Raw genomic sequence first — 13,108 nt, 5'->3', positions numbered from 1 at the left:
CATGCTTCCTGGCTTAGCTAACCCACGAGCAAATGGCAGGTATATTTCCAAGCAGTAAAAAAAAATTGGCAGGAACTTCGCCAATGAGAACAGCTTTTTGGCTAGACTCCTTAAAAACCACATCAAAACAAACAGCTGCCAGCTGACGGGCAGGTCTCGCACACATTCCGAACTCCGGCTCCAGCCAACTCTCTCCCTCACTGCCTCCCCGGGACAGAGAGGCTCCATACAACGGGCGCTCTTCCTGGGTGTCACGAACCTCAAATCAGGCCTCCCACACCTCGCTCGCCCAATTGCAATCTGCAGCTGGACTTCACCCTGCGATTAAATGAGGACTGCACTCCAGTATCGAGCAGCCAGTAGGGAGCACAAAATGCTACCTTTGTTAAGAGAAAGAAAAATAAGCCTATTTGTATTTTATGAAGAGACGTACCAGTAGGAACTGCATACTACAACATACGAATGATAATGCTATACCAAGAATGCCAACATCACTAGCTCTCATTTATGACTCCTTATAGAGAGGACCATGTCATTGTCAAAAGAAGTAGTACTGAAGTCACAATTAAAGAATTAGTCTCTATAACTGTGATAAAGAGCAAACAGCAAAATATTCCATGGAGTGAAAGATGATCGCTGAATCAGAATGGATCCTCAACAGAGCCAGGATGGACTGCTACGTTATTCTCCAGCAGTCACTACCCATACGCCATTTTGCTTAGGTTCTCAACTGCCTTCTTTAGCGACAAAATTTGTTCAGCAATTGCATTTCGCAGGGAAAGCACAACCGAATCTCTCAACAGCTGGCTCAGGATCTGCAGAATTGGAACCCTTGCTTTCCGTCACACAGCCTGAAAGCTCCAAATCTAAAGTATGTGAAAAGAAAAACATTTCCTTTTCACCGTTGTACAGGTTGCATTAAAGGACAACATTCCCTGCCCTGACTCACTGTTCCATTTTCTGACACTCCGTTCTTAGAAGGAGATGTAAAACAGGTTTGATTCCAAATTACACAAAATGAATTATTGACATAGCAGTTTGTCCCTAGTCAACACTGAATCTATTTTTTTATTTAACCAGCCACACTCTTCCTCTAAAGTGTTGCCCTAACAACCGTGGTTCTATATTCTAACAGGAAAAGTACAACTATTTTAGAATACACTTCAGTTCCATTTTAAAATGGATCCATTGTGGAAAAATTAAAAGGCCAAGAGTACAGCAAGACAAAGCAGTTATAGCCGCCATGCAGTCTTAAAGTAGAACTAATCAGTACGATATCTGCAAAATGTAGAACAATTCACAGAAAAGTTACTTTTAACAGAGCCATTCTCTTTCATTCCGGCTCAGCCAAGGACGCAGACTCTGATACAAAGCTTGGGGGGTCATTTCTGATAGGAGACCTTTTTACAGAAAACATGACTAACAAGTTTCACACAAACTTAATTGCCATTAGATATTTCCAATTTGTTTCCACAGTTTAACACGGAGCATGTCCCAATTATGAAAACCCTCACAACAATGCCCTTTTGAACAATACTGCGGCTCTGGTTCGCCTTTTTGAAATTCAAAGACACAGAATTCCCTGATTTAATAATCTATGAATAATTGTAGTCATTTACACCCCCCAAAAAATCAGTAAGTCTTACACAGAAAGCAACAAACAAAATCCAGTAGGAAGCTTGTGTAGGCTTTAGAATGGGCAAAATGAGTAAAAGTACCACATTTACAAATAAAGTACAAAATCTGATGGTTTTCTAAATACAATTACACAAACTGATACTTATGCACATGATTTCGAACTAAGTGAAACCTGTTTATGAATTTCTGGACCCTGGGGGTTAATTTTCGTGAGAGCAAGTAGCAGGTCCATATGCAATCACAATTCATGCCAACCTACTTATTTTCTATAGAGCATCTGTGGAAAAGAAGAGACAGTGACAAGAGTTCCCCTTTCTCTTAGCAGAATCCTCTCTTCAACAGTTCATCGACACAGGATGGTAATGTGACCCATTGTTTCTTGATCTCCAGCCTTCAATATCAGAGCACATTAAAGAGTTCTTCCCACAACAGCTGTGCCGTTTCACATCGGCTAGTTCCCCACCAAATGCTATACTCTCCAGATACATCAAGATGATATCTCTTTACTCATTAGAAGAAATGTACGGCCCTCAAAATAAATGGTGAAACTAAAGTGGGTCAATAAGAAGTATTCCAAAAGGAGGAAAAATACAAACCAGGGGAAAACAGGATTTCAAGGAAAAACGCAGTACATGGTGGGGGAAGCAGGGGTCAGTCGTCCAAGAGCTGGGGTCACTCTGGCCGCACACCTCGTAATGGATGAGCTGCTTCGCTCAAAAGATCCGTCAATCACCATCGATAATATTCAATTGCTGAAGTTCCTCCTCCCCCCACTGCCTCCTCCCTGTTCTTCCCCCTCGCCTCTTTTCAATACAGGCCTTTTGCATGACAAAGTGGTGGAGATTCTTAAAAAACCCTAAACCCCAATACCCCCCCCCCCAGCCTTCCAAGTTTCCCTGATCTAGCAGGCCCCTTTACAGAAGGGGGAGGGGGTCAACGAATTCATACTTAACTCCACCCTCCTCCGAACTTCCCAAACCGCCCAAGCATGCTCACTCATGGCGCTGCGCAGAACTCCATTCGTTGAGGACGTTGAACAACCGCCCCGCCAAGACAGGGGGTTTTGGCTCTGGGGGGGTGGCGGGGGGGAGGGGATCAGTGGGCGGGATTGTGAGTAAATAAAAGCCCTCGCATGGTTTCGTTTTCTATACAGAGCGTTTCCTGCACCTGTCGCTAGAAGAAATCTCAAATGCATCGCCACCCAACGAGCCAAGTCCCAAGGCCAGAGAAGTTAATTTCCAATGCGGTATTGAAGACTCGTTAAGGCTTTTTTTTTTCCCTCTTCCACCTCCACGAGCAACAGAGCAGTATTCGCCCGCAACTGGAAAAGAGAACAGAAAGCATTCGTTCGAATGGCTGAACAAACGGTCAACCCCCAGTACAACGCGGTGAAGTCCACATGAATTTCCAGGAACTTTACTTTGAAGTTAACGTGTACACAATATCAGAGCCAAGATGGAAGCTCTCTACAGATGAATACCAACAGTTAATAATTCCTTGTCTGGTGTATGGCACTCTTCATCCCCAGGGATCCTAAAGCCCTTTTACTTATTTGAGATGACCTACTACGTTCACCCACAGAACCCACCTGGGTGACGTGCCACAGCTGTTCTGCACCAGCAGCGAGCAGGGAGGTAGAACATTGCTTCACCAATTGAATAAAGGGGGACTTTTAGGGAGGTCAGGTTGTGTGAACCCAGAGGGGAACATATCCAGGACATAGGGATTAACACTCCTATTCCTCCAAATGGTGCCCTGCAATCTTTACTGGTTAAGAAGTCAGCACCTCGGTTAAACGACTTATATGAAGGACAGCACCTCCTACAGCAGCGTCCCTGGTCACCTTACTGGGACACTGGTTTGGAAGTTCTGGTCCAGAGAGAACGGTGCTGCCTACTGGTCCTCCAGCACAAGTTACAGTAGCCCGGGTTTCCAGAGAAGTCTCTTATCCCAGTACTGACCAGACACTGCTTTGCACAGCTTCCGAGATCAGTCGACACCGTGGCAATGCTGGGAACGTGCTACACCGATGAAGAAAGTGTAACTCGGTCTGTTTTTTTTCCCCTTCAGAAACTCCCAGGTCGCCGGATTATCCATTTTCCTTCACCGTATCTTCCTTCATGATTTATACAGCATTTAACTATTAAGTTTCAAAATCTATCTTCAAGCAAGAAAGGTTCAGTTTAACAGTGTTGTCCTCAGCACTGTTTAGGGATTCTATTTAGTATTCTTACCTGTACTTCAGGTGTCAGCCTGCGACTGAAGTGCACTGCTCAGCTCTGATAATATAAACTCCGGCTTGCTGGCTATTCAAATGCGATCAAGATGTTTCTTGCCCAGTGAGACCAATGGTGAGGAAGCAAAAGATGCCAAAACATAGAAGACTATCCATTGAACAAGACATGATTGAGCAGCACGCACTGTGAAAGACAGCCAAGGGGCCTATTGGACTGTCTCTGCATTAGCTAAATTACAATCACCGGGCCAAACAGTCATGGCCTCCTGCTTTTCAGGAAAACGGCATTCAGTACAAGCTGGAAGGGAAAGTCTCATGGCAGCACAGTTATTCAGGACCAGTGCATCTTACTTCACAGTTTTGGGGCAAGGGATTGCAAAGTGCAAACCAACACGACTGCTACAAAAGAAATGCAAACCTGTCTCAATTAAAACCGATGTTTGTGAGAATCGAGATGTTCCCTGGGGGGGGCATGGTGACAGGTTGGTTAGCAATGCTGCCTCACTGCACTGGGGGCTTGGATTCACTTCCAGACCTGGGCTGCTATCTGCATGGCAGCTCCTCCAGGTTAACTTGTATTCAAGCAAGATTTTAAAAAGGGCCTCTTAGACTATTACCATCGAGCAAAAGGAAAAGCAGAAGACCAATCAATGCCTTTAAGACAAAAGAGGGTGCCAAAAAGGAAAATGGCAATATTTCAAAGGTAGGGGGTGCTGGTTCGCATATAATTCCCACATAGCTTGTAATACAGAACGGAAGATTAATAGAGCGCCAATAACCTGGTAGTGATTCTAACGACATGAGTATTAACCAAGTGACAAGTCAAACGTGACATTTCTAAATCCTTCAGTCATGGATAACTCTGTTAAACATGTTTATCACTCCAAAGTGTGATCAGCACCCCCTGGAATAAAATGTAACCCAGAGGGAAAAAAAAAAAGTTAGGCGCTGCAATTAAACTCTGGCACACATTTTGTGTTCTTCTGAAAGAGCTTTTGTCACCTCGCACTCCTCCGCAGCAAGATAGACTCAGCAGTCTAACACCAAACCAATTACAGCCCTACAAAAACACAGCTCTCGCACTCCTTCTTCTTTCTTGCTGACAAGCACAATTATGCTAACCTTCCTCCAACTGCAAATATTAATTAATGCCTCCCAGTAACCACCCATTCAAAGAAACCAACGTCATGTCAGTTATTTTCCAGTAAATTGTAAATTGTGAAATGGAAAAGGAATTCAGAAATAGGTTGTACAAATTAAAAGGCGATTCCTAGATTTCAACTAATTCCTAGTATGTTAGCAGTAGCAGACCAAAAAAAAAAAGGCTTTCAAGGGATCTGGCATCACGATATTTTGAATCTTACACAAATAGAACACTTAAGACTAGTTTGTTGTCAACATTAACACTTAAAGCAAAGAATTCAACCTAAGGATTTATGAGAATTTCAGATCAGTTTCGCACTTATTTCAAGTTGCAAATTTTGGAACAAAATTTCACTTGAAATTCTAAAGTCTGCCTCCCCTGCAGCATGAAAATTCAGACACTGGGATCCAGCTGTGACAGAGAATGTATTCCCACATTTCTGCCTAAATTGCTTTCATTCCCTAATGCTTCAGCATTCGCCAGGCTTGGGTTCAAACCATATAGCTGAAAGTGGTTCTGTGCCACTGTGAAGCCATCTCTATTGCTGTACCTTCTCAATGAAAGCAGTGGAGAGGGGCCAGGTGATTGTTTGTCTAAGCCAGATAATCCTATTTACATCCTTGCGGATCAAACTGGATGTTGGATGTGGGTTAATTTACTACTGGGAGCTTGCATTGGGCTCTTTGGTCTTCATAACCCAGTACCTCAATAGCCTTGTCTTGTACAGCACATTCTCCATGTACTGCAAATTAGTTTCAAATATACGCCAACATCCTAGTTGTCAGGTTTTGGTGACTTTTTTTAAAAGAATCAGGCAGTAATAAGCTGTAGTTTAGGAGCAAAGAAGCGTGGTTCAGCAAGGGGAATGTCAATTAAAAGACTAATGTCGTCTATTAAAAGCCATCATGATTATGCTGTTTGTAAGAGACACTAGAGGGCCAAAAGTTATGGCAAACAAGCGGGGATTCGGGTTTCCACCCAAGGACCCAGCATCTAACAAGATCCTGTCTGGCAGCAGTCACAGTGTGGGTGGCGAGGGTAAAGTGCAAGACTGTACCACAGGCAGCTCAGGCACTGGTAGCTTCACTGCACAAGTCCTCCCTCTGATAAATCTTCTGGTTTGGACCAAAGATTGGGCCAAACGTACTGCACACCCCATGGGACTCTAGCCCCGGTGCTACTCCTAATCAAAATTAGCATCCTGTTGCGCCAACATCACTGGGATCAGCAATGCTCTTACACAAGATCCTCTCGCACACCTTACAAAAGCAAAAGTGCCATCTTAAACAAGTGCCTTCCAAACAACATGCTCACAAAAGAATGTTTTTATAGTTAGAGCAATACTGGCTACCACCAGTAATTTACTTTCGCAATTGAGCCAAATGTTTTAGACCAGTATAGCCACGCATCGCTATGGCAAGGCGCCAGAAACCCCTACAGCCACATTTAACACCCAAGCCTAAATTACAGCTGTGAATAACGCCTTCGTGACTAAGCTGTCAGTTTCCTCACTCGAGGCTCAGTGTACTTGTGGAGCAGCACAGCACTCCCTGGAACATAGCTACGGCAGGTTCCGAAAAGGAGCTGAACCGCTTATCAATACCAATAAAGTGAGGGGACAGACTTGTGAGGCACACCAGCACACTAGGACTGACTCCTTCAAAACCAAAGGAAGGTGTGGGGAGGGGGTTGTCCTACAGGGGCAGCTGGTCCCGTTTAAAAGGGCTCGACTTCTCACCTGTAGCTGCAAGTAATTATCGCATGGCACAGCACAGCCAGTGTGTACAGACTCCCTCTCGGCCTCTCCTAACCTCTCCACCTCTGCGTGCCACCCGCCTCCTATCAGTCTGGACTGCTGCCAGTCGCTAGGAACAGTTTAATTTTAACTGTTTCTTTCAGTATGAAACGCAGCAGATCGCTTTCCGCATGTAAATAGCAGCACCAGCTGCCAAACAAACTCCTCTTAAAACTAAGAAAAATATGGTCTGTAGAATTCGCCCCTTTATTGTTGTTCTTCTGAAGCCTTCTTTAACACTATGATGGAGGTCAGTGTCTCAGGAAACACCACGCGCTTTTGATCAGATCATCGATCAACTGCATTATTGTACAAAATGTATTTGTTGCAAAGTTCTGGCTCTCATTTCTTGATCTTAAAAGTGTTAGGATTCCATCAGATTCGGAAACAATGTAATAAAAAACTAAAGCTATGCAGGAATACAATGCTAGGTTTTCTTCTTTTGGAAGGTTTAATAAGAATTAAGGAAACCTAAACCACCCCTCTGAAAATTATGGCAAAGGCAACTTCATTAGAACCAGAGGTCAGTGATGAATTTGGGCATAAACCACCAGTTAGAACTGAAGACAATACAACCACAAGAATACAAACATCAGAATCATTCCATTCAAGCAACTGCACAGAAGCTGACATGCTGACAAATGAGGTGGCATTTTTACTTCTGAATGTTTTCAGGCACCAGCTGTACTCCGTTAATCTACACAGGATGTGCAATGGGATGGATTCCCTTTTCCTCATTTTAATCTCAGCTTGCTCCACTATGCAGAATGGCCGTCTAAACCACGCAGCTGCTGGTTCGGGAAGTCTGCTGAACTTGTTTTCGGGGTGGAACATCTTTTGGAAGGCCTTGTTTGTTTCACGGTTTCCGAGTAACAGTGGCTGTAATGACAACGTAATTGCTTTTCAGCCCAGAGGTGTGACTGTAGAGTTTGCCCAGCTACCTCAGGAGCAGAGTCTCACAACCAGCCTCAACTAAATGATCCCTTCATACGCAGTGCAAGAACAATCATGCTGAATAACCTACTTCTGTACTCAAGAAAAGTCTCTGCTGACACTTAAGGATATAAAAAGCTTCCAACAGTCCCGATAATCAGCTCAAAGATGAAGAACTCAGGTGAACAAAAAATACTTCTTGCAGACATTTTTTAAAAAAAGGACTAAAAGAGGATTTAACCTTAACTTATAATTCTCCAAAACCTCAAGATTTGCAACTCCAGACTTATTGAAGCACTAAGTGAGAATTTTCGTTTCTCAAATATGAACCATGAATTAACATCGCCCCATTTCAACTCAGGTGGGATGAAGCTATGGATCATATTTCTTAAAGAAACAAAGATCTGCATTGTGTGTCCCAAATGGTATCCTTTTTTTAATCTGATTTAGAAGGCAAACAACTCTTTCCTTCAGGCAAAATGTTCCTATTGTAGCGGCACAGTCACATCAAGTCTCATTAATTTTCTTACTACAAAAGCTGGCAGACAAGATTTACACTGATGAACAGGATATGCCTGCACAGAAAAGCTGTCCCTGTGAAAACAAGTCTCGCTGACCAGCTGTTAGGGTTGGTTAATAAGAGTGTCTTTTTGGGTGACGACAAGGCACAGCAGAAAAACATGTTTAAAAGTTAGCACTGTGCAAATTCCTCGCTGTAATTTATCTTTGTTTTGGAAAAGGAAATGGTACTGCATTCAGCAGCATTTTTGTACACTTGAGCAAGGTCCTTCACTCAAATTGCCAGCTGTACAAACGAGGGAAAATCAAAGTCACTTTGGAAAAAAGTGTTAGGCAGGTTAATATTTAAAATTTACAATTGCTTTGATCAAGTTCTCATAAGAGAATATTTCTACAAATGACAAAAATCTCAATCCTTTTAATGGATAAAAAAAACAGTACAGGTAAAGTGTCAAATGAGTTTAATGGAGTGTCACAAGGATCTGTGCTTGCACCATGCTCTTCCAAAATTATATCAATCTAGATTCAGGTATATGTTGTAAACTGCTGAAATACATAGATTTTAAACACAAAATAACAGGCTTTACAACATTGATAAGTTCAAATGAAACCGAAAAGGACTTGGATAGAATTCAAGACTTTGCAAAACCTAATTTAATGTAAGTGCTGAGTGTTATAAACAAGTAGCAAAAACAACTTAGATACAAATTGGACGCTGGAGCTTGAAGAAGTTTATGAAAGCTAGTGCTTCTTGAAATGTACAAAATCAGCATTTACACAATTCTAATAAAGGAAATGTTGTACTTGTGCACCATAACATTTTAGCAAACTCAGATTTTTGATTAACTACAAAAAAAGATTTTGCTGATCTGTAAGAAAGTCCAGAAAAGAGTAACTTGATTCCCAGGGTCACAGGAATGTCCTGTTATTCAAAAATATTAAAATACCTCAAAGGTGTTGCTTTCTTTAGCAAAGGAACCTGAAGCAAAGGACATAAGAGGAACTTATGTGGAAGTGCGTTTAATATCCAAGAACAGGGGGAACGTTTTACACACAGGATTATAGGAGTCGGGTGCGAATTACCCAACCATGTTGTTAAAGATGATTCCCTGGTTTCTTTTAAGCTTGGCTGGATGAGATCATGGGATCAAGGAACTTTTCAACAGAGTAAACTAGATGGACTGGATATAGAGGTCTCCTGTTGTCTGTAACCTCTTACGCTACCAGTATTGTAATTTCCTCAGAGAGGAAGCTCCAGGTACATGTGTTATAATTCTTTTTAACATTTCAAAAGCAGAAACAACGAAAAGCCGTTCTCGCCCAGCTCTGGGCACGCAGACAGATGCACATTCCGATTCCAGCTCTGTTTTTCCGAAAGTAGCTGGAAAGCACTTCAAAGTGGTGGCAACAAGCTTTTATTCAGCTCTACTAGGGTGCATGTTTGAACAGCTGTAGTTTCAACTACCAAAAAAAACAAAGCTAAGAGAAAAGCCCTTAACTCCTGCATTACAGCACAACAAAATAAGCCATATACAATGACTACTGGACCTTGCAATCCAATGCAACACCACAAGAACCAAAAGGAAAAATGACTCTGGATATCGTTGGCTGCCTTCCTATACTGGAAAGCAGTTTGTTCACCGATTTATTCATCCTTGCTACAACTGCTAGGCCTGTGGGCACAGAGTGAGCCTCTATAGCAACGCAAACAGGAGAAAACAAGCTTTTGAGCAAGATTACCAAGAGGGCCGATGCCTGTTTCTGCTTGGTCATAAAGTCAGTGTCCAAATAAGTGGCTTCATCCCATCTTGCTCCCTACAGAACTAGAAGACCCAAGAACCTCAACAAACTATCTAGGCATCCTTGGAGTTCGTCAGCTTCAGCATTGTGGGTGCACAGTGTCCACATACATCCCAGAGTCCAGCAGAGCCTCCGATTTCAAAGATCTGAAGTCTGCACTTTCCTTTAATTCGCTGGTAAGCTGAAAGCTGGTCTGAAGGTTCATTTTGGCAACACCCGTTAGGTTTTAAAATACTTCGATCCGTCTTTAGCTAGAGAATGAAAACACTGAGGCCACTTCAGTCCACACCAGCAAGAGAGTGAGAAGATGAACAACCCATCCTGCAAGGTCAGGATTCTACACCACAGAGATGAAACATCTTAAAAGGGCTACACAGTAGGTACACCTCACGTGCCCCTCCAGTACTTTACTCCCTAAGACAACTCATTTCACACAGGCAGACGTTTTAAGTTAATCTTAAAAGTTCTCCTTAAATGCCTTTCCAAAAACAGCAGCACATACTTGGCAGATCAATGGCTTAATCTCCTGCTTTCCCCGACTAGAGGTTTTATGAATGAACAATCCATTCGCTACAGCTATTTTTGAGCTCACCTACTCCTCAAGTTTCTGTTCACCCGTGAGTGAAAACCAATACGCTTCTCTCTAGAGCAAAAGAGCAGGTTCAACATATCCGCTCCCTCCGCTAAAGCAGGCAATAACTGGCAAAAAAAATATGCACTTCTGTACCTACAACATAGCAGGAACTCGCAGTATTGCCAGGAAAACATTGCAGAGCTGGCCAACATCCACACTAGGCTTTACCATGCTACAACACAAGATACACAAAAAGGTTCCTGAAGGATAGTAGACCCCTTTGATTCAAATTTCACAAAAACAGAAAGAAGGTTCTACTAATAAGAATTGAAGACGGACGATCATTATTATTTTCACTGCTCAGAGCAAACAGTTTATTCTGGGTCAAGCTTTAGATATCCCAGCATGCTCCAACGCACCACTGTGTGTGAAGGAAAAAGAAAATGCCTGCTGGGGTAAAGCACTGATGAGAAGTGGCATTTTTACCGACTCAAAAGCCAACTATGGGAGCACAACAGCAGGGATGAGGTTAATCTGGCAACAGACACGTTATCCATATGTGGAGTCTGGTTCTGTTGAAATACCAAAGATTCTACAGACTGCACAGTACAGGGATGCCAGTCTACCCATTCAAAGATTTTAAGAAACATTTCAACCTGCAAAAAGAACCCTTCCCTGTCTAGAGCTGTCTGAATCCTACCATGCTATGCATGAAAGATGAAGGGTGGCCTGGCAAATTCGGTCCATTATCTTTACTCTTTATTGATTCGCATTGAGGAGTTCAAAATCAAAAGCTTCCTCTAAGTCATGTGAGTTAATCAATAGATGTTATATCAGCAGCTAACATTTCTTCAGCTTCCTACTCTCACATAACCACAAATGTTAGCTGCGTATTTATATACAGCTTGTGTTACATAGCACTCAAGAGTCTTCTATATCAATAACTATGCTTTTATGAAGATGGAGGAGTATGGTCCATGTAGGCCTGCGCAGAGTAGGAAGCAAAAGCAGTAAAAATAGCTATCATGACATCTATTGAGTATCCTGCAGTCAAGCCTGTGCAATATTCATAAATTTCACCCATTATCTTCCTCGCACGTTACAATGGAAAAATGGTTCTGAGGCAATCCAAGCAGGATCACCAAAGGAATACCAAAACACATGGGAGCATTCCATGGAATCTGGACAGGAAAAGGCGTTACAATGAAAAAGTCAAGGAAAAGAGCCGGAGATGCACATCCAATGGAATACTCATAAGCATAACAGCATTTTATTGTGTTATTTATTGCAATGCCAATTTTTCACATATGCGCCAACAAGAAAAGGATAAACAAGAGCTGGTAAAACAGGATATTTAACTGCATGTCTTATCCGAGCCATAAGAAAGAGCCTCTCTAGGATTTCTACGATCCTGCAAATAGTCTAATGAGAACAGCATGCAGCTTTCAACAGTTTTAAGAGAAGCAAAACGTAGAGATTTTTTTAGAAGCTATTATCACCAGGCTGCAGGGGGAAGTGATCACCTCCACTCCTGCTGCACACTTTCCACAACCCCAGCCAGCACGGGAACACGTCGGCGCTCTGCAGGGCTGTGCTCGGTACCTCCTTACCTGTGAGCGGCCAGCGGAGGTGGGCAGCCGGGCGCCAGGCGCGGCGTGCTGGCGGACAAGTAGCTCGGCGCGGACCCGCCCACGAGCGGTTTTCTGCCATGGTCGCTTTTGCTCGAGGGTCACGAAGGCAGCCCAAACAAAAAACTATTTTACCAGGCTGCCTGGAGACAGACCTTAAATCGCCATCAGCCGATTTACAAGAACGGTCTCTGGGACGAAAACTGGATGACTTTGTACTAGCGCAGAAACGGACGCCAATCGCTCCCCACCCCACCCCCCTTCGAAATTGACGTGTTTTCGTTCTTGACACATTTGTACATTCTTAAAATGCACTGTTTTCGTTTTAAGGAAAATCAGTTAAAAAAATTAAAATGGGTTTAAAATCGACAGTCCAGCTCAAACCATCTATATTTTAAGTAGTTCAGGTGGGTAGCTGCGTCAGCATGCGTAGGCTGCAAAGGAACAAGTAATAGGTTTATTCCATGCTGGAAAAAAAAGAAGAAAGAAAACACAGCGTTTCGGCCGTGCAGGCCCCACGGCCGAAACGCGGTGTTTTCTTTCTTCTATATATAAACCTATCTATATTTTAAGTCCGAGAGCAGTTTGGGAGAGGGTGATGAATCACAAGAGCACTGTATATTAGTGTCCCGTCGCTTGTTTTTCTCATGGACTTAAGAAAAACTCGCGCTGAGTAAGCACGATTCTTACACTAAACAGAGCAAAACATCCATTTAAATTAGAAACCAAAAACTAGTTATTCCTTATAGAAGGTGCTAATAATGTAGACAAATGCCAAGAAATTTACAGGCTCTTTCTGCCAACACAGCTACAGTCCAGCTCTGTAGTAAAACTCAGTCTT

The 13,108-nt window shown here is 42.8% G+C and overlaps 1 protein-coding gene across 1 annotated transcript in view; it reads right to left on the bottom strand.

The window, feature by feature from the left end:
- Positions 1 to 12,373, bottom strand: part of jarid2a (jumonji and AT-rich interaction domain containing 2a) — a 99,753-nt gene extending 87,380 nt beyond the window's left edge. Inside the window, 1 exon segment of the mRNA XM_088601173.1 lies at positions 12,250 to 12,373. The gene's annotated coding sequence lies outside the window, so the exon portion shown is untranslated.
- Positions 12,374 to 13,108: the final 735 nt, after the last annotated feature.

The sequence above is a fragment of the Lepisosteus platostomus genome, chromosome 12 (genome assembly GCF_059453375.1).
Source record: "Lepisosteus platostomus isolate fLepPlt1 chromosome 12, fLepPlt1.hap1, whole genome shotgun sequence".
Lineage (NCBI taxonomy): Eukaryota > Metazoa > Chordata > Actinopteri > Semionotiformes > Lepisosteidae > Lepisosteus > Lepisosteus platostomus.
This window is presented reverse-complemented; position numbering and strand designations above follow the sequence as displayed.